The following is a 21,830-nucleotide window of genomic DNA, read 5'->3' on the forward strand; positions in this document are numbered from 1 at the left end:
ATATTTCACTGTCAAGAGGGCTACTTTGAAGCTTATAGCGTGAATAAGATCTAGGTTGGACGTAATAATTTTAATTAATATCCTTCGATAACTTTTGAATACCATCTCGTATTTGGCCAAAATTATCTCTGCGTAGTTCGTTACGTCACCGAAATCTTATCCATAAGTTTCGTAACGTTAGTATTAGGTATCTCAAAGGAAAATGCGGGAGTAGTGGACCAGTTTAGTTCTCGCGCCACTGAAAAGTTGAGTGCTATTGACATCAGTACGTTGTCGTTGAGAAACAGCTGAAAACTGCTAAGTTGTGTAGTACCAATACCAAACAGGACTTACAGAGGATAGTAAACGTATACAAACAAGGTCTGCAGTCACATGTGTGTTTGCCCCATGGAAGAGAGTTACTGCGATGCTCCGAAACCAGAACTGGCGGACGCTTGAAGATTGTTTCCTGTCCTCCCGCGAAAGCATATTTTCGAAGTTCTCGAGGGGTTAAGTGATGAATCTGGGAATACAGTCCCCTACATATCGCACTTGTAGCGACCGCAAAGACAAGGTTAGGTTAATTACAGTACACACAGAAGTACTCAAGGAATCATTCTTGCCACGTTCCATGCTTTAATGGAATGGGAAAACGTCCCAATACGTTGTTTAATGGTAAGTACCCTTTGCCATGCACTTCATAATGAATTTTGGAGTATAGACGCAGATCTAGGACGACTTCGAATAGCCGAGTAGAACTGGGAATCGACAACAGCGATGGCTCTGGACAGAACCTCGCCCTCCAACCCAGCGACGAGAGTATTCTCTTGTCCAAGTGCTCACGAACAGCTAGTATCAGAGGGGTACGGTGCAATAATAACAGCGCCAGTGTACGTCGCACGAGTCCAACCAAGATGGGCCAATCAAACAGGCGCCCCTATGTTCCAGGCACTACTACATCCTGCTGCATCATTCATTAAAATGCACTTCTGCAAGTTTTTGTAATGAGGAATTCTCCACCTTCGACAACCAATCATGAGTTGCAGATAGTGGTAAACTCAGTATTGGACATATCCAAAATTATTATCAACACAACAGGCAGTCGTTTATGATGAACCACTTTAAGAAAAGGTGTCTCACACATACTATTGTTCAAAACTTCGAGCCCCTCGTAATATTCGATTTAGACCATTGGCTCCTTATGTCAAATACTCTGTCAGTCATTTTTTCCCTAAAGAAGTGTTGACACGTATCTCCCTTTCGTGAGGACAGTGACTCACATTCCATTCCATCATACCAGTTTAGGTTTCCGTGGTTTCTTTAGGTGTACTGAGGCAAATGGCGCAATAATTACATTGAAAAAGCACACGGTCGATACCCTTTCTCATTCTTCTCTGATTAAAGTTGGCGGCAAATTTCTAATGACTTCGTAATCGAGAGGATTCTGGCTGCTTAATCATGCCTAAGTGTACGCGCTGTGTATTTTGTGGGGAGGGGAGGGGGGGGCGACATCAGTCCTGAGGTTGCATGCTGCCCACGACAGCTAACGCTCCTGTGCCGGTCTCTTCGTCTCAGAGTAACACTTATACCGAACTCACTCAATTTTTGTTAGATATATAGCAGTCCCGTTTTCTCCTGCAGATTCTGCCTTCTAGACTTCCATTTTGTACCATGGAAGTTATTCCGGCATTTCTTAACGCATGACAGTACATTCGCGCAAAATCAACTTCGTAGGTTTCCAGCATTAAAATACTATCGACAGAAATTTCATAACTTGCATTTCTTCTGCTATGTTTCAGAATACCAACCTCTTGTCCAAGTAGCAATGCCACAGTGTAGTGTGGAAGGAGTACTTTAAGCCCTTGCTAAATCGAAGCAGACTTGGAGATGACGATAATAGACTAAAGGAGGTAGAAATAAACTCTGGGGAGAGGTGGGGGGGATAAGGACCTGACATGTGAGGAAGTGGAAATGATACTGGACAAGATGAAAGAATGAAAGGTAGCAAGTGTGGACGAAGTAAGTGCCGAAATCGTGAAGGCAGCAAGAGAGGTTGGGAAACCGTGACTGTATCGTGGTTTGGAATGAGAAGAACAGTCCAGGAGTTTGGAAAAGGGCGCTAATTGTCCCTCTATTCAAGAAGAAGAGTAGTAAGATTTGTAACAACTACAGGCCAGTCACACTGATACCGCTGCGTGCCAAGGTATATGAAAAGATCCTGGAGAGCAGAATCTGGACACGGATGTAGATCAAATAAGAGGGGAACAGCATGGTTTTAGACAGGGAGGTCAGCTGTTGGCTTCATATTTCCAGCCAGCACTACTATGAGTTGGGGGGAGATCTTCTGATGACCTTTCTCGATATAGAAAGGGCATTTGATAGCACCTGTAGAAGGCTCTGGGGAGCACTAGAAAAGAAGGATGGAGGAGGTGTGCTGTGGAACTCTGAGTCGTATGAAAGTGGGAAATGACAGGACGGATTGGTTCCAGCAAACAAGTGGTGTGGAAGAAGGCGGTGGATCGTCAATTCTCTTCATTGTGGTCTTGGGTGAGAGAATGACTAAGGCGGCAGAAAAACTGGAGAAGACAAGATCAGTGCAGTGCTGTTCGCAGATGACATGATGATCTCGGGAAACACGGAGGAGGAGCTTTTGGAACAGCTGGATGCTTTCGAAAAAACTGTGAGACAGTATGGAATGAAATTTTATGTAAATAAATTGAGAAAGACAGATCAACTAGCAGAAAAGGGATTGGAGGTTAAGAACCGAAGAAGATGGAAAGTGGCAAGTACCTGGGAAATGTGACAGAGGAAAATGGAAGAAATGAGAAAGAGATCATACGTGGCAGGCAGGCAGAAGTAATACATACACCACTGGCCATTAAAATTGCTACACCAAGAAGAAATGCAGATGATAAACGGGTATTCATTGGACGAATAAATTGTACTAGAACTGACATGCGATTACATTTTCACGCAACTTGGGTGCATAGATCCTGAGAAATCAGTACCCAGAATAACCTCCTCTGGGCGTAATAACGGCCTTGATACGCCTGGGCATTGAGTCAAACAGAGCTTGGATGGCGTGTACAGGTACAGCTGCCCATGCAACTTCAACACGATACCACAGTTCATCGAGAGTAGTGACTGGCATATTGTGGCGAGCCAGTTGCTCGGCCACCATTGACCAGACGTTTTCAATTGGTGAGAGATCTGGAGAATGTGCTGGCCAGGGCAGCAGTCGAACATTTTCAGTATCCAGAAAGGCCCGTACAGGACCTGCAACATGCGGTCGTGCATTAGCCTGCTGAAATGTAAGTTTTCGCAGGGATCGAATGAAGGGTAGAGCCACGGGTCGTAACACATCTGAAATGTAACGTCCACTGTTCAAAGTGCGGTCCACGTGAACAAGAGGTGACTGAGATCTGTAACCAATGGCACCCCATGCCATTACCCAGGGTGATACACCAGTACGATGACGACGAATACACGCTTCCAATGTGCGTTCACCGCGATGTCGCCAAACACGCATGCGACGATCATGATGCTGTAAAGAGAACCTGGATTCATCCGAAAAAATGACGTTTTGCCATTCGTGCACCCAGGTTCGTCGTTGAGTACACCGTCGCAGGCGCTCCTGTCTGTGATGCAGCGTCAAGGTCAACCGCAGCCAAGGCCTCCGAGCTGATAGTCCATGCTGCTGCAAACGTCGTTGAACTGTTTGTGCAGATGGTTGTTGTCTTGCAAACGTCCCCATCTGTTGACTCAGGGATCGAGACGTGGCTGCACAATCCGTTACAGCCATGCGGATAAGATGCCTGTCATCTCGACTGCTAGTGATCCAGCACGGCGTTCCGTATTCCCCTCCTGAACCCACAGATTCCATATTCTGCTAACAGTCATTGGATCTCGACCAACACGACCAGCAATGTCGCGATACGATAAACCGCAATCGCGATAGGCTACAATCCGATCATTATCGAAGTCGGAAATGTGATCGAACGTATTTCTCCTCCTTAGACGAGGCATCACAACAACGTTTCACCAGGCAACGCCGGTCAGCTGCTGTCTGTGTATGAGAAATCGATTGGAAACTTTCCTCATGTCAGCACGTTGTAGGTGTCGCCACCGGCACCAACCTTGAGTGACTTCTCTGAAAAGCTAATAATTTGCATATCACAGCATTTTCTTCCTGTCGGTTAAATTTCGCGTCTGTAGCACGTCATGTTCGTGGTATAGGAATTTTAATAGGACAGAAATAGGGTGGTATGTTAAGGTGGTATGGGCATTTAAACAGTATGGAAAACGAGGGGATCCGCAAGAAGATACATGAAATAGAATAAGAAGGAAACGACCAAGATGAAGGGCAAGGAATAGACCGCTGAAAGATGTGGTGGAACGTGTTGAGAAATGAGGCGAAGACGAGACCTATGTGAATACAGAAAGATGCTGAGAAAACAGGAATAGATGGCAGGAAAGTGTTCGAGATTATGGTGATTCTAGTGCTTCTACTGTAATTTAAGTTCCCTTGAGGCATCTTCTTCTCTGCACTAACCCGTATCAATACCGACTAATAAACGTGGCTTTAATTTTAAATGAACGACTCTCACGGCTGAGCACCACGCGCGCTTGCCAAATACTTTGCCTGCGACGATTAAGTTACGATGTTGCACGTAGTGAGGGAGCCCCCGGACAGGCGAGTGAGTGAAAAGCTCGGCTGAAGAGCCGCGGAGGCCGGACAAGCAGGTTTCACGGAGTGTCGAGATGCTATCTGCAACAAGCAAAGCGACAGGCGCGGCGCCGCCAGCGTGTGCGCGCCCATTAAAATATTGCGTCACTGCGATAAGGCAGCGCGCTGGCAGCTGACACAATATGTTTAACATACGGGGCGGCCCGGCCGCGCTGTCCATTGTCTACACTCTACACACTACACTGGTCACCGCCGCCACCTGGCCGGAGACGTCTGTCCCGCCCCAACTGGCAGTGAAATACCGCTGGTCGAGCAGTCCTCCTAGGTCGACCTGCTAGCAACTGCTGGGAGCTGTTGTGCAGGTGCACAGCTGTAACAATCTTTCGAGTGTTACTTTCTCTCCTCTAGGTCCCAACAGTAGTTATTTCTTGCTGGAACATATTACTTTGATCACGTATCCATTCCGTCATTTTATCAGCGTGCATTCTTCCCAATGAGAACCTCCCAGCCACTGTGAGGCGAGTCGGTGATTGACTTCTGACTGACTGAGTCTGGGAAATTTACTGATATCGTATTTTTTATTCTATTGTATGTCAACTGGGGGCCTAGAAACGACGGAGAGGCTCCGTCCCCGCCGCAGCCGCAGTGGTCCAGAACCCCACGACGACTACCGCAGTCCACTTCACCCCTCCGCCGCCCCACACCGAACCCAGGGTTATTGTGCGGTTCGGCCCCCGGTGGACCCCCCCCCCCACCCCCCCCCCCCCCCACCCCAGGGAACGTCTCACGCCAGACGAGTGTAACCCCTATGTTTGCGTGGTAGAGTAATGGTGGTGTACGCGTACGTGGAGAACTTGTTTGCTCAGCAATCGCCGACGTAGTGTAGCTGAGGCGGAATAAGGGGAACCAGCCCGCATTCGCCGAGGTATATGGAAAATAGCCTAAAAACCATGAACAGACTGGCCGTCTCACCGGACCTCGACACAAGTCCGCCGGGCGGATTCGTGCCGTGAACCAGGCGCTCCTTCCCAATCCGGGAAGCAAAGCGTTAGACCGCACGGCTAGCCGGGCGGGCGATTTCGTATTTACTTCATGTGTCGTTCACATTTTCGTTTCAAGCTCGTCGTCTCGGTGGCGAACATAACATTACTTCAACTTCTCGTGACCTTAGCCTCTATCGAGTCTTTTAAGAGTTCCGTATTTCAATAGGTAAAAACTGGCAGTCTTGTCTGCATGTTCCACCGCTGAAATCCCTTTTTCTAAGGAACAGGTAAACGTATCAAGATCAAATTTATGTCACGTATTATGGTGTACGGTATCTTGCGATGTAAAAATGTGATGCTTCTAAGTCAACTCAATCAGTGTCAATGTCAATGCAAACATATTTTGATATCGCAAACTCACTCATCAAATTATAAGATTTTGGAGGAATTTTAAAGGTATATTTGTAATTTTTTTAATGAGGAATTTTGTAATTGGTAGAGTCTTCATATACTGTGCTATCTTTTTCTCAATAATCAGATTTTGATTCCTCAAAAACGATTTTCTTTAAGGTAAAGCCCACCTCAATGATTCTTAGTAAAGTTCTGAATTTTTATTCTATGTGCATTGCACATTACACCACACGACCCAACAGTTTGTTTCTGCCACAATTTTTTTTTTAAAGTAGATTACTTATCTTTAGCTGCCACATCTTTTGATTGGTATTTGCTTTCGAAAACGTCACTACTCCAGACGCAAAAACAACCCGCTGAGCAGAAGGTAAGTCACTTTCATTTCAGGGCAGATCTCACCTTGAATTTTTGAGCATACAGTGTGTAATCAGGATTATCAGGTGTCGTGTTACCAAGTGCATTAATTTTCAGTGAACAGTGTTGATAATTTCAAAGTTATTTTTGTGGACATTCTTAGTTGAAAATGGTTCAAATGGCTCTGAGCACCATCGGACTTAACATCTGAGGTCATCGGTCCCCTAGAACTTAGAACTACTTAAGCCTAACTACCCTAACTACACATCCATGTCCGAGGCAAGATTAGAACCTGCGACCGTAGCTGTCGAGCGGTTCCAGACTGAAGCGCCTAGAACCGCTCTCCCACAGCGGCCGGCGACATTCTTAGTCTACATTTCAACATATCACGTATCGTTCATAATGTGCTTCGGCACTGAGCTTTATTTGTGTAGTTATCGTTAATCACACAGTTAGTTTCTTTTGGCACCTAATTAGATTCATTTTTCTAATTTCAAATTTTGCATTTAATGAAGTTTAAAGTTTTATTTCACGACACTATCCACACTCGCAACACAGGGCCAACCAACAGTCAGTTTTTCTCTGCAATTGAATACCTCATCTAAAGTACATGTTACAAGAGCAGAAAGTTTCCGAAGTCTGATTTCAGTTTTCTCAAATACAGACAAAATTTTGTAGAAAGCTTATCTTCAAGGTACTTCCCGTTGGTCTGGAATCATGAAGTTTCGCAAGAAGAAAAGGTAATTTTTAATTTGTAATTACGTCACACTAAAAGGTTTTTTTGTCATTTGTTATCTGACTGTCTGACTCTTTGTTAAGACCCTTCTATCTCAGGAATGGGAAGATGTGTCAAGTTGAAATTTATGTCACATACTGAGCTTTACAGTCCTTTGCTGGTATAAAAATGTTAAGTTTATAGCGCAGTAAAATCAAAAGATACGGCCATTTATGTGTCTTTGTCTCATATTTTGATACCCGCAAAGTCACTCATTAAAAGATATAGGATACTTCCCCCTGACGTAGAATCATAGAATCTGGCATGAAGAAAAGTTTCACAGTACAAGTAAAGGAAAAAAATCAGAAAATTGTTAACTTATTATAAAATCACACAAAAAATATTTCTTTTGGAATTCGACTTCAGACTTGAAATTAAAACATTCTCTAAAGCCTTGAAATCCCTTGAACCGATACCTTGCCAGTATCAATGTTGATAAAAGGCAAAAGTCGTAATGATTTTCGATTCTAGGAATTGATGAACTATCTACATACGTAATTAAGTTTGTACAGAACCCTCGGTGCACGGAAGGCCAATTTTTTCCATCTGTCACGTTTTCATTTGACTGCCCATTATCTAATTCTATTGTACCTTTCATTTCCTCTTCATTAGACCAAGGGGGTCTGCTGTATAACACTGTTCTTTTCAGTTAAATATTACAGCAGGCCGTGAGTGGAGCTGAAGAATTGGGAATAATTCGGGGGGGGGGGGGGGGGGGGAAGATTTCCCTATCCTGCATTCGCCCTGTAAGCAAGGAAAATCTCCTGATAATCTTACTCGGAACGGGGGGGGGGGGATTAGAATTATTTCTGGGACAGTGCTGTCTATTGTCACAAACAAAAATACAAAAATCTGTGTGTGTGTGTGTGTGCGCGCGCGTGGCGGCTGGTGGTTGGGAAGGTAGGGGGCGCCGCTGTTAGAATGTGAATTCTGCGTGCAAAAGCCATCGTATTTATTCTTTCACACGCCAAAGCTACAGGACGCAAAGATAAACTACAAACTGGAGAGTTCAATGCTCATTCGTAATAGATATCGTAATTAGCACGACAGCGCCAGCCACAGGAAAAACATACACCTCAGTGTTAAAATGTTGCAGGTGACGAGTTTGAGCAACATGTCTTCGCTCTCACAGGAATATCTCGAGTCTTCGCTGCCTGGTAACAGTTCGAATGATGACCCAAATGAATCATAATCATTGTGAATGTCCTGCTTCTTTAGCAACTCTACGTTGGCAACATTTAATCTTTGACGCATACATTTTATCTGTGACTGACGCTTTTACGACAACTGTTATCTGACGCATGTGCATTCAGCTTCCCGGTATGGCTTTGAGTCGCGTGGGTTTGGCATTGATCTCTGCCTACACTGGATGTTGGTCTGCAGCAGTCTGAGCATGCCGCCCACAGAGCGGCGCACTTTGTTTCTCGCTTAATTACAACATGCAGACCGCGAGGTGTCACTTATACGCGAAAGGAAGACAGCCTCGTCAGACAAATGTGTCTGCTTTATTTAAGTTATACTATAACTATGCATTCTGTTGTCAGACTTCAGATCACGGCTGGTAGTGACAAAGCACAACGGTACGTTATGGACATCCTGTGTCCTCCTATATTACCTCTCATGCAATGAGGGGCCATTTTTCAACAAGACGATGCTCGTTCACATATGGCACGTGTCTCTATGAACTGTATGCGTAACAAAAAATGACTCTGAGCACTATGGTACTTAACATCTGAGGTCATCAGTCCCCTAGAACTCTTAGAACTACTTAAACCTAACTAACCTAAGGACATCACACACATCCCTCCCCGAGGCAGGATTCGAACCTGCGGCCGTAGCGGTCGTGCGGTTCCAGACTGAAGCGCCTAGAAATGGATACAGCTGAAATCTAAAAATTATATTCTACAGCAGTTAAACTCTTTAAGCGGGGTTGGACGTCAAACGGGCCGACTTTGAGCAGGAGAGGCACCACAGGACATTTTAATTTCCACTGTCTATACTTTTACAAATAAATTCATAAAACTTTATCAGCATGACCAGGAAGGGTTCAGGATCACACGCATAGCGGCGAAAGTTCAAAAACATAAAATAATATTTTTACATGTAAAATTTGATCTTTTTTTCACTTGCTGTTGGCCGCATTTGTTTCTATAGGTAAATTTTTCTTCATAAGCAAGAGAGATTCTTCGATGAATTTTGCACAGTATACAAACCCTACTCAAAGACGTATGAAACTCTAGAATTTATTTAATTTATGAGAAAATGAATGTGCTGTTACACTTCAAACTTCATGTTAAGAACAACTCAAATTTTGTAGTTAATCATCTCAATTTTTACCACAGTTTTTAATAGATTTGGATAATTTCGATGCATGCATTGATTCAGCTCGTAAGGGCGTCGGAAAGCCATTGAGGCAAGATGGCCCGCAACTGTTGTAACCACTTGTTGATAACCCAGATACTGGCACTGGGACAGAGTTTAGTCCAAGCTACTCTTACATGTTCTCTATTAGGGAGAGATCTCAGGTTCTTGCTGGTCACAGGTGTACCTCAGTGTTACCGATACGCCGGCCGCGGTGGCCGAGCGGTTCTATGCGCTTCAGTCCGGAACCGAGCGACAGCTACGGTCGCAGGTTCGAATCCTGCCTCGGGGATGGATGTATGTGATGTCCTTAGGATAGTTAGGTTTAAGTAGTTCTAAGTTCTAGGGGCCTGATGACCTCAGATGTTAAGTCCCATAGTGCTCAGAGCCATTTTTTGTTACGCATACAGTTCATAGAGACACGTGCCATATGTGAACGAGCGTCGTCTTGTTGAAAAATGGCTCCTCATTGCATGAGAGGTAATATAGGAGGACACAGGATATCCATAACGTACCGTTGTGCTTTGTCACTACCAGCCGTGATCTGAAGTCTTGTCCGGGAGCCCCCGGCGGAATGACTCCTGGAGTAACAGATTTGTGCCTCCCTAAAAAATTGGAAGAATGGGACTTCTCCACAGAATGCCGCCATACTTGCCGATGGTGGTCGTCTAGGCAGTACAGAATCATGAGTCGTCGCCGAACACAGTGTGATGCCATTTATCAGAAGTCCATATTTTCCATTCACGAAACCACTGCAAATGGTGCCATTTGTGTTGTGGTGTTAACGGCAGCCTACGCATGGAACAGTTATTCCCTTGTCAGGTTGCTGTTAGTCTTCACTCAGTGGTGCGGGATGATACAGAATGCTGCGGGGAATCCAGAACATGTTCTCAGGTGGCTGGCGAAGATGTCAAGGGGCAGAACACGGCGATCCTCCAATGTGGCCGCTCAGACATGGTCGACCGGAAACCTTGACGACAAGTACACGTACCCGCACGCTCCCATGCCGTCCAACACTGTGCCATTGGCACATCGAAATGCTCCACAAATCTGGATACTGCACGATTCGATCAGCCGGCCAAATGGGGAGCCGCAATGAGGCCCATTTCAAACGCCGTCAGGTGTTGGTAAAGCTTTCATACGCGTACGTGGCATCCCCTTGTACTTCAGTGATCACTCATCCGACACTGTTCACGCCCCTTTTATACACTGCCCCTTTTATACACCGCCCCTTTTATACACGAACAAAACTATCGCACTCTGGTGGCTGTCCTACTCGTCACAGATAGTTACAACTTTCATCATTTACCTACTTGCCGAAGGTACGTATCTGTAGGCAGTTACATTACCATACGACCAGGTTTTCAATGTGTTTCACTTTTTTTCAGATCATATATATCCTGGAACTTATTATATAGAAAGATGTTTTTTACTCTCTGTATATAACTTTGCACGTTGAATTTCCAATACTGTGATAATCATGAGTCGTACAAAAAGCAGGTGATAGACTTTGATTCATGAACAGGATGCTAGGAAAATGCAACGAGTCAGCGAAAGAAACTGCTTACAAAACACCCATGCGACGTTTACTAGAATATTCTTAGGGTTTGTGGAGCGCATGCCTACATCTGCATCTACATGGATGCTCTGAAAATGGAATTTAAGTGCCTGGCAGAGGGTTCATCGAACCACCTTCACAATTCTCTATTACTCCAATCTCGTATAGCGCGCGGAAAGAATGAACACCTATATCCTTCCGTACGAGCTCTAATTTCCCTTATTTTATCGTGTTGATCGTTCCGCCCTATGTAGGTCGGTGTCAACAAAACATTTTCGCATTCGGAGGAGAAAGTTGGTGATCGGAATTTCGTGAGAAGATTCCGTCGCAACGAAAAACGCCTTTGTTTGAATGATTTCCACCCCAAATCCTGTATCATTTCTGTAACACTCTCTCCCATATTTCGCGATAATACAAAAAGTGCTGCCTTTCTTTGAACTTTTTCGATGTACTCCGTCAGTCGTATCTGGTAAGGATCCCACACCCCGCAGCAGTATTCTAAAAGAGGACGGACAAGCGTAGTGTAGGCAGTCTCCTTACTAGGTCTGTTACATTTTCTAAGTGTCATGTTAATAAAACGTAGCCTTTGGTTAGCCTTCCCCACAACATTTTCTGTGTCTTATTTCCAATTGAAGTTGTTCATAATTGTAATACCTAGGTATTTAGTTGAATTTACGGCTTTTAGATTAGACTGATTTATAATGTAACCGAAGTTTAACGAGTTCCTTTTAGCACTCATATGGATGACCTCACACTTTTCGTTATTTAGGGTCAACAGCCACTTTTCGCACCATTCAGATTTTTTTTCTAAATCGTTTTGCAGTTTGTTTTGATCTTCTGATGACTTTATTAGTCGACAAATGACAGCGTCATCTGAAAACAACCAAAGACGACTGCTCAGATTGTTTCCCAAATCGTTTATATAGATAAGAAACAGCAAAGGGCCTATAACACTACCTGAAGTCACCTCTGTTTTACTCGATGACTTTCCGTCAATTACTACGAACTGTGACCTCTCTGACAGGAAATCGCAAATCCAGTCACATAACTGAGACGATATTCCATAAGCACGCAATTTCGCTACGAGCTGCTCGTGTGGTACAGTGTCAAAGCCTTCTGAAAATCCAGGAATACGGAATCGATCTAAAATCCCTTGTCAATAGCACTCAACACTTCATGTGAATAAAGCCCTAGTTGTGTGTCACAGGAACGATGTTTTCTAAACCCATGTTGACTGTGTGTCAATAGACCGTTTCCTTCGTGGTAATTCATAATGATCGAACACAAAATATGTTCTAAAATCCTGCTGCATATCGAAGTTAACGATATGGGCCTGTAATCTAGTGGATTACTCCTACTACCTTTCTTGAATATTGGTGTGACCTGTGCAACTTTCCAGTCTTTGGGTACGGATCTTTCGTCGAGCGAACGGTTGTATATGATTGTTAAGTATGAAGCTAAGGCATCAGCATACTCCAAAAGGAACCTAATTGGTATACAGTCTGGACCAGAAGACTTGTTTTTATTAAGTGATTTGAGTTGCTTCACTACTCCGAGGATATTTACTTCTACATGCCAAATAAAACTAACAGGGGATATTTACTTCTACATGCCAAATAAAACTAACAGGGGATACGGAAAGTACACAAAGAAGGTCAACACGAATAGTCGCCGCTTGATGTGACCCATGGCAGAGTGTCACTCAGATGTTAGAGAACCTCAACTGGCAAACACTTGAAGCTAGGCACAAACTGACCTGTAAAAGCCCATTTGCAAAGTCAGGAGAAACAGTATTAAGATAGGATTATAATGAGCGATCAAAAAGTTTCCGCTCAAAGGCTAAAAAAACCCTTGCCTACATGTCTACGCCTGTATGCCTGCATCGGAGTAGGGCCAGGTTGCATGTGCTCCGCAGCAACGTACTCAAAAGAAAACATTTTTACCGTCCCTCATATTACAACCCCTACGTATCGCTTCCGAACGGACTACTACTGCAAGCATTGAGGCATTTAATCATTCACTCTTCCCGAGCTCCATAAGTAAACTGAACGGAAAGAAACCCAAATTCTTGGTACAATAGCGAGTATTCTGTCATACACTTCCCAGTAGTTTTCATAGTGTAGATGTTGATCTAAAGTAGAATCATCATCTCTTCTACTTAATCTTCAACCAGAGAAAAAACAGGGCAAAAAAGTGGGGAATAACTCCAATCTTTATGTCAACACACTTTGCACAATGTACGTCTTATTATGTGATGCGTCGCCGTAATATAGGACCGTATCGTTCATGCAAAGCTTGCCTGGCCTTTTCTCATTATGTACTGTACAAGAACATACTTTTTTGCGTGGCTGCCTAATAACTCTACCTCATGAGCGCATTTAGTAGTGCGAAGACTAGAAATAATTTTTGCATCCGTTTAAAATTCTGAAATATTCTGTCAACTCCAAAGTTATACTCCTATCTCTCCATCTGTGAGGAGAACCAGAAGAAACTTCAATGTACATTACAATGGAATGCCCTCACTGACGCGTGCAAATTCTCAAATACAGATGTAGATGCTGCTTTATAAGTGTTTCTCAGGAACAAACAGACCAATACTTTGATGTAAAAAAAATTCAATTTTGGGTTCCTTTAGAAGCTGTCATGTACAAGAAGATTCAGTCCCAAGAATAGATAATATGTCTCTTCTACATCTATATGAAGCTGAAGTAATTATGTGACAACCTCCTCCCAGGCCACTCAATCTGACAGACAAACTCCTTGCTCTGAGAGGACCAACATAAGGGGGTTTATAATGCCCTAATTCTAATATTTAGCAGCGCAGGGTAACCATGCAGTCTGAGGCGCCTTGGCATGGTACACGTGTCTCCCACCCGTTGGAGGTTCCAGTCCTTCCTCGGGCACAGTGAGTGTGTTGTCCTTAGCATAAGTAAGTTTAAGTTAGATTCAGTAGTGTGTAAGCCTAGGAACCGATGGCCTCAGCAGTTTGGTTCCACAGGAACTTACCATAAATTTCCAAATTTCTGATATTTGCGGAGGTACAGACATGCATGTTTTAAGCCCCTGCCATATAGGCTACACTGCATGGTAAATGTGCTACACAGGTCAGCCTACACATCAGGGGCAACATGTATATTGTGTTGGAGTAATATTGGCATGTTTTATTTACCTGCTTAGCATGGCAGCTGAAACGTTACACAAAAAAACAAGATCTCCAAGGCCATGACATATAAGCTGTGCTGCACAAGAGGAAGTAGTACCAGTCTGTTTTATTGACCTCTTTACCAAGGGCTAAACGTATGGATGAGCATTCCTGGGGGAAGACTGAAATGGGCTGAAAAGGAGATAGAGAGAGAAATGGGCAAGGAGGGAATGTAAAGGGTGAGAGGGGGTATGAGGGCCTGCATGATGGGTATATTGTTTGGGAACAGTATCAGCCTGCAAAATCAACCTGCTCAGCTGGGCAGCCCACATGTCAGGGGCAAAAAATGATTTTCTGGGCCCAACATGTAGGTTGTCCTGCGTGAAAAGTGTGTTATGTTGGGGTAGTATCGGTCAGCTTTATTGATGTGCTTTTTTTAGGTGGTCTGTATGTCAGGGGCAAATAAATGATTTTCAAGCCCCTGATGTGAAGCATACATTGCATGACACGTGTGTTGCATTAAGAGTACCGGGATATAGGAGGGAATAAATATAGGGAGGGGAGGAAGAAAGGGACAGAGAGTAGAGAGGAGATGCATGGGGCAGATGGAAGGTGTAGAGGATAAGTGGGCAGGTCATAAAAGAAGAAGGGGAGGTAGAGATGGAAAGAAAGAAGGAGGAGGATATAGTCAGACAGAAGGTGCACAAAGATAAGACCAGAGAGATGGTGTGAAAGAAATTGATAAAGAGAGGAGGAAATGAAGAAACAGAAAGAGTGGGAAGGAGGTGATGAACAGGTGTGGGTGGGAGGATGAGGTAGAAAGGCAGGAGGGGGAAGAGGAGGAGATGTGTTCAATATATGCATCAAACGCATACATAGGCGAAGCTGCAGGGAAGAAGCTAACAGTCATGAAATATGAAAATGAACAGTTTCGCAGTGGAGAACGGAGTTCGTTTATGTGAGAAGTGGTATGGTAAGTCGTAAAATCTGACGATGATCAATGACAAGTGTAGTGGCAAAGCAGCTGAAACTATATTCTTATCCCATTCCCTTCTTATTTTCTTCTTGAAATAGTTACCCATTCTTCAGATGCAGATGTTATTTGACAAGGAGAACTCATTACTGTCCGCATAGCAGAATCAACTAATATTGTGCAATATAGTGGCCCACAACTCGTTTGAATGCGAGAAAACCAATAAATTTTCATTACTGATATTTGACCATATAAGAGAGGAAATGTGGTGGAATGTAGTTTCAGATCACTAGAATCTGCGCCATTGTCTTATATTATATGCCAAAGCTCTTCATAGCATCTCTCGGTGTGAAGGTGCATGACACTATTGCGTGTTGTGTTTGTTGTATGGTGGTGTTAATCACGTCGATCCCCTGGGTGCTGTTCCATAGACTTCGTTATGTATAATGTCATCTCACCTCTTTGTATTTCCATAAGAAAAGTAAACATAGCCTACCTTGCACAAGCACTTTTCGCACACAATATACATACACATTTGTCACACTGCCAAGGAAAGAAGAGAAGCACTTGTTTGTATTTCCATATGCGCCATAAACACACTTGAAACATGTCATAGAGTTCTGATTCGAACTAAAGACTAGGCACAATGTCCATGGAGACGTGCATGACGCTGTACCGATCTCCGCTTAATTTAATATGACACTAGAGAAATACTGATGTGACTTTTTAACACTCTTTTAAATACAGCTAAATTTCTGCATCCCGAGTGATTGGACATGGCTGGCGTTTGAAACAAAGATGTAAATTCGTCATATGTATTATTGATCACACTTCATGCAATAATTAATTAATCAATTAAAATAAAAAATTGCCTATTACTCGTTGCAAATATGTCTGAGGAGTAACTCAGTTAAATTTCAGAAAAATATCGTTATTAGTGTGCTTACAATCCATTCCGCCATCTTGAGATGCAACGTATTATATCATATAGATAAAGAAAATTGTTTGTTTTTTGATTTCAGATAAATTTACACACTGCAGGACTTCCGTCATGGACATGCCTCATTTTGGACCCTTAAAGCTGTATTCTTTCTCCATACGTCCTCGACAAGTATTTGTTCTCCATTTTTTTTACATACGACTTATTTTGCCCCTCTTCCTAATACTGTTCGCTGTACCTTTCTTACTTTAAAAATACCGGCATGAATTCATTGACAATCGCTATGGATTTCTTCTCAGTATAAAAGGATATAACTAGGTTAATTAGAGACCGTATGTTTTGTAAGCGGTTGTAGACACAGAAACTAAGTTCTGGATAAATGCTAGTACTTAAAGAGACACGTAAGTTGTTGTTGTTGTGGTCTTCAGTCCTAAGACTGGTTTGATGCAGCTCTCCATGCTACTCTACCCTGTGCAAGCCTCTTCATCTCCCAGTACCTACTGCAGCCTACATCCTTCTGAATCTGCTTAGTGTATTCATCTCTTGGTCCCCCTCTACGATTTTTGCCATCCACGCTGCCCTCCAGTACTAAAATGGTGATCCCTTGATGCCTCAGAACATGTCCTACCAAGCGATCCCTTCTTCTAGTCAAGTTGTGCCACAAACTCCTCTTCTCCCTAATCCTATTCAATACCTCCTGATTAGTTATGTGATCTACCCATCTAATCTTCAGCATTCTTCTGTAGCACCACATTTCGAAAGCTTCTATTCTCTTCTTGTCTAAACAATTTATCGTCCATGTTTCACTTCCATACATGGCTACACTCCATACAAATACTTTCAGAAACGACTTCCTCGATGTTAACAAATTTCTCTTCTTCAGAAACACTTTATATCTTCTCTACTTCGACCATCATCAGTTATTTTGCTCCCCAAATAGCAAAACTCCTTTACTACTATAAGTGTCTCATTTCCCAATCTAATTCCCTCAGCATCACCCGACTTAATTCGACTACATTCCATTATCCTCGTTTTGCTTTTGTTGATGTTCATCTTATATCCTCCTTTCAAGACACTGTCCATTCCATTCAACTGCTCTTCCAAGTCCTTTGCTGTCTCTGATAGAATTACAATGTCATTGGCGAACCTCAAAGTTTTTATTTCTTCTCCATGGATTTTAATAACTACTCCGAATTTTTCTTTTGTTTCCTTTACTGCTTGCTCAATATACAGATTGAATAACATCGGGGAGAGGCTACAACCCTGTCTCACTCCCTTCACAACCACTTCTTCTCTTTCATGCCCCTCGTCTCTTACAACTGCCATCTGGTTTCTGCACAAATTGTAAATAGCCTTTCGCTCCCTTTATTTTACCCCTGCCACCTTGAGAATTTGAAAGAGAGTATTCCAGTTAACATTGACAAAAGCTTTCTCGAAGTCTACAAATGCTAGAAACGTAGGTTTGCCTTTCCTTAATCTTTCTTCTAAGTTAAGTCGTAAGGTCAGTATTGCCTCACGTGTTCCAATATTTCTACGGAATCCAAACTGATCTTCCCCAAGGTCGGCTTCTACCAGTTTTTCCATTCGTCTGTAAAGAATTCGCGTTACTGTTTTGCAGCTGTGGCTTATTAAACTGATAGTTCGGTAATTTTCACATCTGTCAACACCTGCTTTCTTTGGGATTGGAATTATTATATTCTTCTTGAAGTCTGAGGGTATTTCGTCTGTCTCATACATCTTGCTCACCAGATGGTAGAGTTTTGTCAGGTCTGGCTCTCCCAAGGCCATCAGTAGTTCTAATGGAATGTTGTGTACTCCCGGGGCCTTGTTTCGACTCAGGTCTTTCAGTGCTCTGTCAAACTCTTCACGCAGTATCGTATCTCACATTTCATCTTCATCTACTTCCTCTTCCATTTCCATAATATTGTCCTCAAGAACATCGCCCCTGTATAGACCCTCTATATACTCCTTCCACCTTTCTGCTTTCCCTTCTTTGCTTAGAACTTGGTTTCCATCTGAGCTCTTGATATTCATACATGTGGTTCTCTTTTCTCCAAAGGTCTCTTTAATTTTCCTGTAGGCAGTATCTGTTTTACCCCTCATGAGATAAGCCTCTACATCCTTACATTTGTCCTCTATCCATCCCCGCTTAGCCATTTTGCACTTCCTGTCGATCTCATTTTTGAGATGTTTGTATTCCTTTTTGCCTGCTTCACTTGCTGCATTTTTGTATTTTCTCCTTTCATCAATTAAATTCAATATCTCTTCTGTTACCCAAGGATTTCTACTAGCCCTCGTCTTTTTACCTACTTGATCCTCTGCTGCCTTCACTATTTCATCTCTCAAAGCTACCCATTCTTCTTCTACTGTATTTCTTTCCCCCATTTCTGTCAATTGTTCCCTTATGCTCTCCCTGAAACTCTGTACAACCTCTGGTTCTTTCAGTTTATCCAGTTCCCCATAAAGAGACACGTAAGTTGTTGTATTACTAATCATTGTGACTTCTTCCCCTACCGAAGTACCAGTACTCAAGCAACTATGTTAGATATTAATAGCAAGATGTAATTTTTAATGATACTCGAAATCTCTTGAAAATAGACACTACCTGACACGGCTTGTTGATGTCTACAGTGTAAGTCACGCAAAAATAGTAATGTAGTTCCACAGACACAAGTGTCAAGGCAGGGGGCAAGACCCTGAAGCATGAAAATATTAAGTTCTGTTGTTGTTGTTGTTGTTGTGGGAAACATTGAAAACCACAGTGTACCAGACAGATACAACGAAATCAAATAAGATGAATAGATGCATTGTGGAAGGATATGGCCACATTCAGACGAGGCAATTGATTCTAGGCTACTTTTCGCTTTCTGCATACTCGTTTCAAGATAAGCATCGATGTCAATGGAAATCATTTTGAGACTAATCATTATCGTGTGTTTCTGAGTGTCACTACGCCATGAACACGAGAGCTGAGCCACTTTCAATCTATTTTTTCCAAACTAGATATTTAGCAAGAAGTAGTTTTTGTTTCTGCCACTCCTCTAGGTATAAGATTGCTTTTAGTACATTTAAGTGATCCTATTCTTTAAATTATAGAAATGAACGTGACAAACACACAATACTTATTCAAATTCGCGATCAGGTTCTCCTGTGCAGCCAACATCAGACCCAACGAGTACAGCAGTCACATGTAGGCGCTTAGTTAAAGCAATAACAAGAGGCACACTGATAATTTTTACTTTTTGGACCGTCTGACTACAACTGAATGAAACAATTTTCCTGCCATATGCGTTTCGCCTTTATTCTCTGCAGGGAATCTTCAGTAGCCTGGAATATGTACATATTTTACTATTTAGTTTACATTTTGGGGCAATGTACCTGTAGGCTATAAACATTTCTGGTGGTTGATTTTTGCTATGATGTAAGAATAATTCAAATTCTACTTACAGGTTGCGTGGACGATTTTCTACGTATTGGGAGAGCCAGTCCTGACAAAACTCTACCATCTGGTGAGCAAGATGTATGAGACAGGCGAAATACCCACAGATTTCAAGAAGAATATAATAATTCCAATCCCAAAGAAAGCAGGTGTTGACAGATGTGAAAATTACCGAACTATCAGTTTAATAAGTCACAGCTGCAAAATACTAACACGAATTCTTTACAGACGAATGGAAAAACTGGTAGAAGCGAACCTCGGGGAAGATCAGTTTGGATTCCGCAGAAATATTGGAACACGTGAGGCAGTACTGACCCTACGACTTATCTTCGAAAATAGATTAAGGAAAGGCAAACCTACGTTTCTAGCATTTGTAGACTTAGAGAAAGCTTTTGACAATGTTAACTGGAATACTCTCTTTCAAATTCTCAAGGTGGCAGGGGTAAAATACAGGGAGCGAAAGGCTATTTACAATTTGTACAGGAACCAGATGGCAGTTATAAGAGTCGAGGGGCATGAAAGGGAAGCAGTGGTTGGGAAAGGAGTGAGACAGGGTTGTAGCCTCTCCCCGATGTTATTCAATCTGTATATTGAGCAAGCAGTAAAGGAAACAAAAGAAAAATTCGGAGTAGGTATTAAAATTCATGGAGAAGAAGTAAAAGCTTTGAGGTTCGCCGATGACATTGTAATTCTGTCAGAGACAGCAAAGGACTTGGAAGAGCAGTTGAACGGAATGGACAGTGTCTTGAAAGGAGGATATAAGATGAATATCAACAAAAGCAAAACGAGGATAATGGAATGTAGTCAAATTAAATCGGGTGATGCTGAGGGGATTAGATTAGGAAATGAGACACTTAAAGTAGTAAAGGAGTTTTGCTATTTAGGGAGTAAAATAACTGATGATGGTCGAAGTAGAGAGGATATAAAATGTAGACTGGCAATGGCAAGGAAAGCGTTTCTGAAGAAGAGAAATTTGTTAACATCGAGTATAGATTTAAGTGTCAGGAAGTCGTTTCTGAAAGTATTTGTATGGAGTGTAGCCACGTATGGAAGTGAAACATGGACGATAACCAGTTTGGACAAGAAGAGAATAGAAGCTTTCGAAATGTGGTGCTACAGAAGAATGCTGAAGATAAGGTGGATAGATCACGTAACTAATGAGGAGGTATTGAATAGGATTGGGGAGAAGAGAAGTTTGTGGCACAACTTGACTAGAAGAAGGGATCGGCTGGTAGGACATGTTTTGAGGCATCAAGGGATCACAAATTTAGCATTGGAGGGCAGCGTGGAGGATAAAAATCGTAGAGGGAGACCAAGAGATGAATACACTAAGCAGATTCAGAAGGATGTAGGTTGCAGTAGGTACTGGGAGATGAAGAAGCTTGCACAGGATAGAGTAGCATGGAGAGCTGCATCAAACCAGTCTCAGGACTGAAGACCACAACAACAACAACATGTTTCTGTTCCATTTTTGGTGCCGTTCCTCTTCTATTAATTGCCACATTTCATAGCACTAGGAACTGAACACTTGTTTTGATGTAGTGTTTTGGTTTGTGTTGCCAACTGTCGGATGTTCTTGCCAAAGATCGAATGTTATTGTCAACTTTAGAGAGTAATTTTTGAAGAATCTGTGAACTGTTTGTGTGTGTGTGTGTGTGTGTGTGTGTGTGTGTGTGTATTGGTGTGAAATAATATTTATTTTGGTGTGCTTTTTGTGGCTGCTTGTGTGAGAGGGACGATTTTATCTTATCGTTTCTTTTATTAAGTGTAGTATGGAGCCTGTACTGATGTGTGTTTGCTCATTTATCACATGTTTGTTTCCAGCAATCGGTTTCTGAATGTGGAAGTTTTTTTGCATTTGTATAAGGTATTTGTCATGGTTGTTTCTTCTCATTATTTTCATATCTTGTTCCATGTTTGTAGGATGGTGGTTACCATGTTTTAAATGTTCTACAAATGTGGAATGGTTTGTTTTGTTCTTCCAACACCTGATATGTTCCTTGTACTGTGTTTTAAAATTCCTGCATGCCATGCCTATGTATACTGCATCACAACTTTGACGTTCAAGTTTGTATGTTCCTGATCCCTGGAATTTTTCCTCTTGGTATTTGGTTAGCTTAGGTGTGATTGGAGTGTTTGCCCAGTCTTATCCAGTCTTATATGCTATGTGAAAGCCCTGTCTCTTTAATATATTGGCAACTCTGTGTGTTAACTTATGTGTGTAAGTC

Source organism: Schistocerca serialis, chromosome 6 (genome assembly GCF_023864345.2).
Source record: "Schistocerca serialis cubense isolate TAMUIC-IGC-003099 chromosome 6, iqSchSeri2.2, whole genome shotgun sequence".
Taxonomy (NCBI): Eukaryota; Metazoa; Arthropoda; class Insecta; order Orthoptera; family Acrididae; genus Schistocerca; species Schistocerca serialis.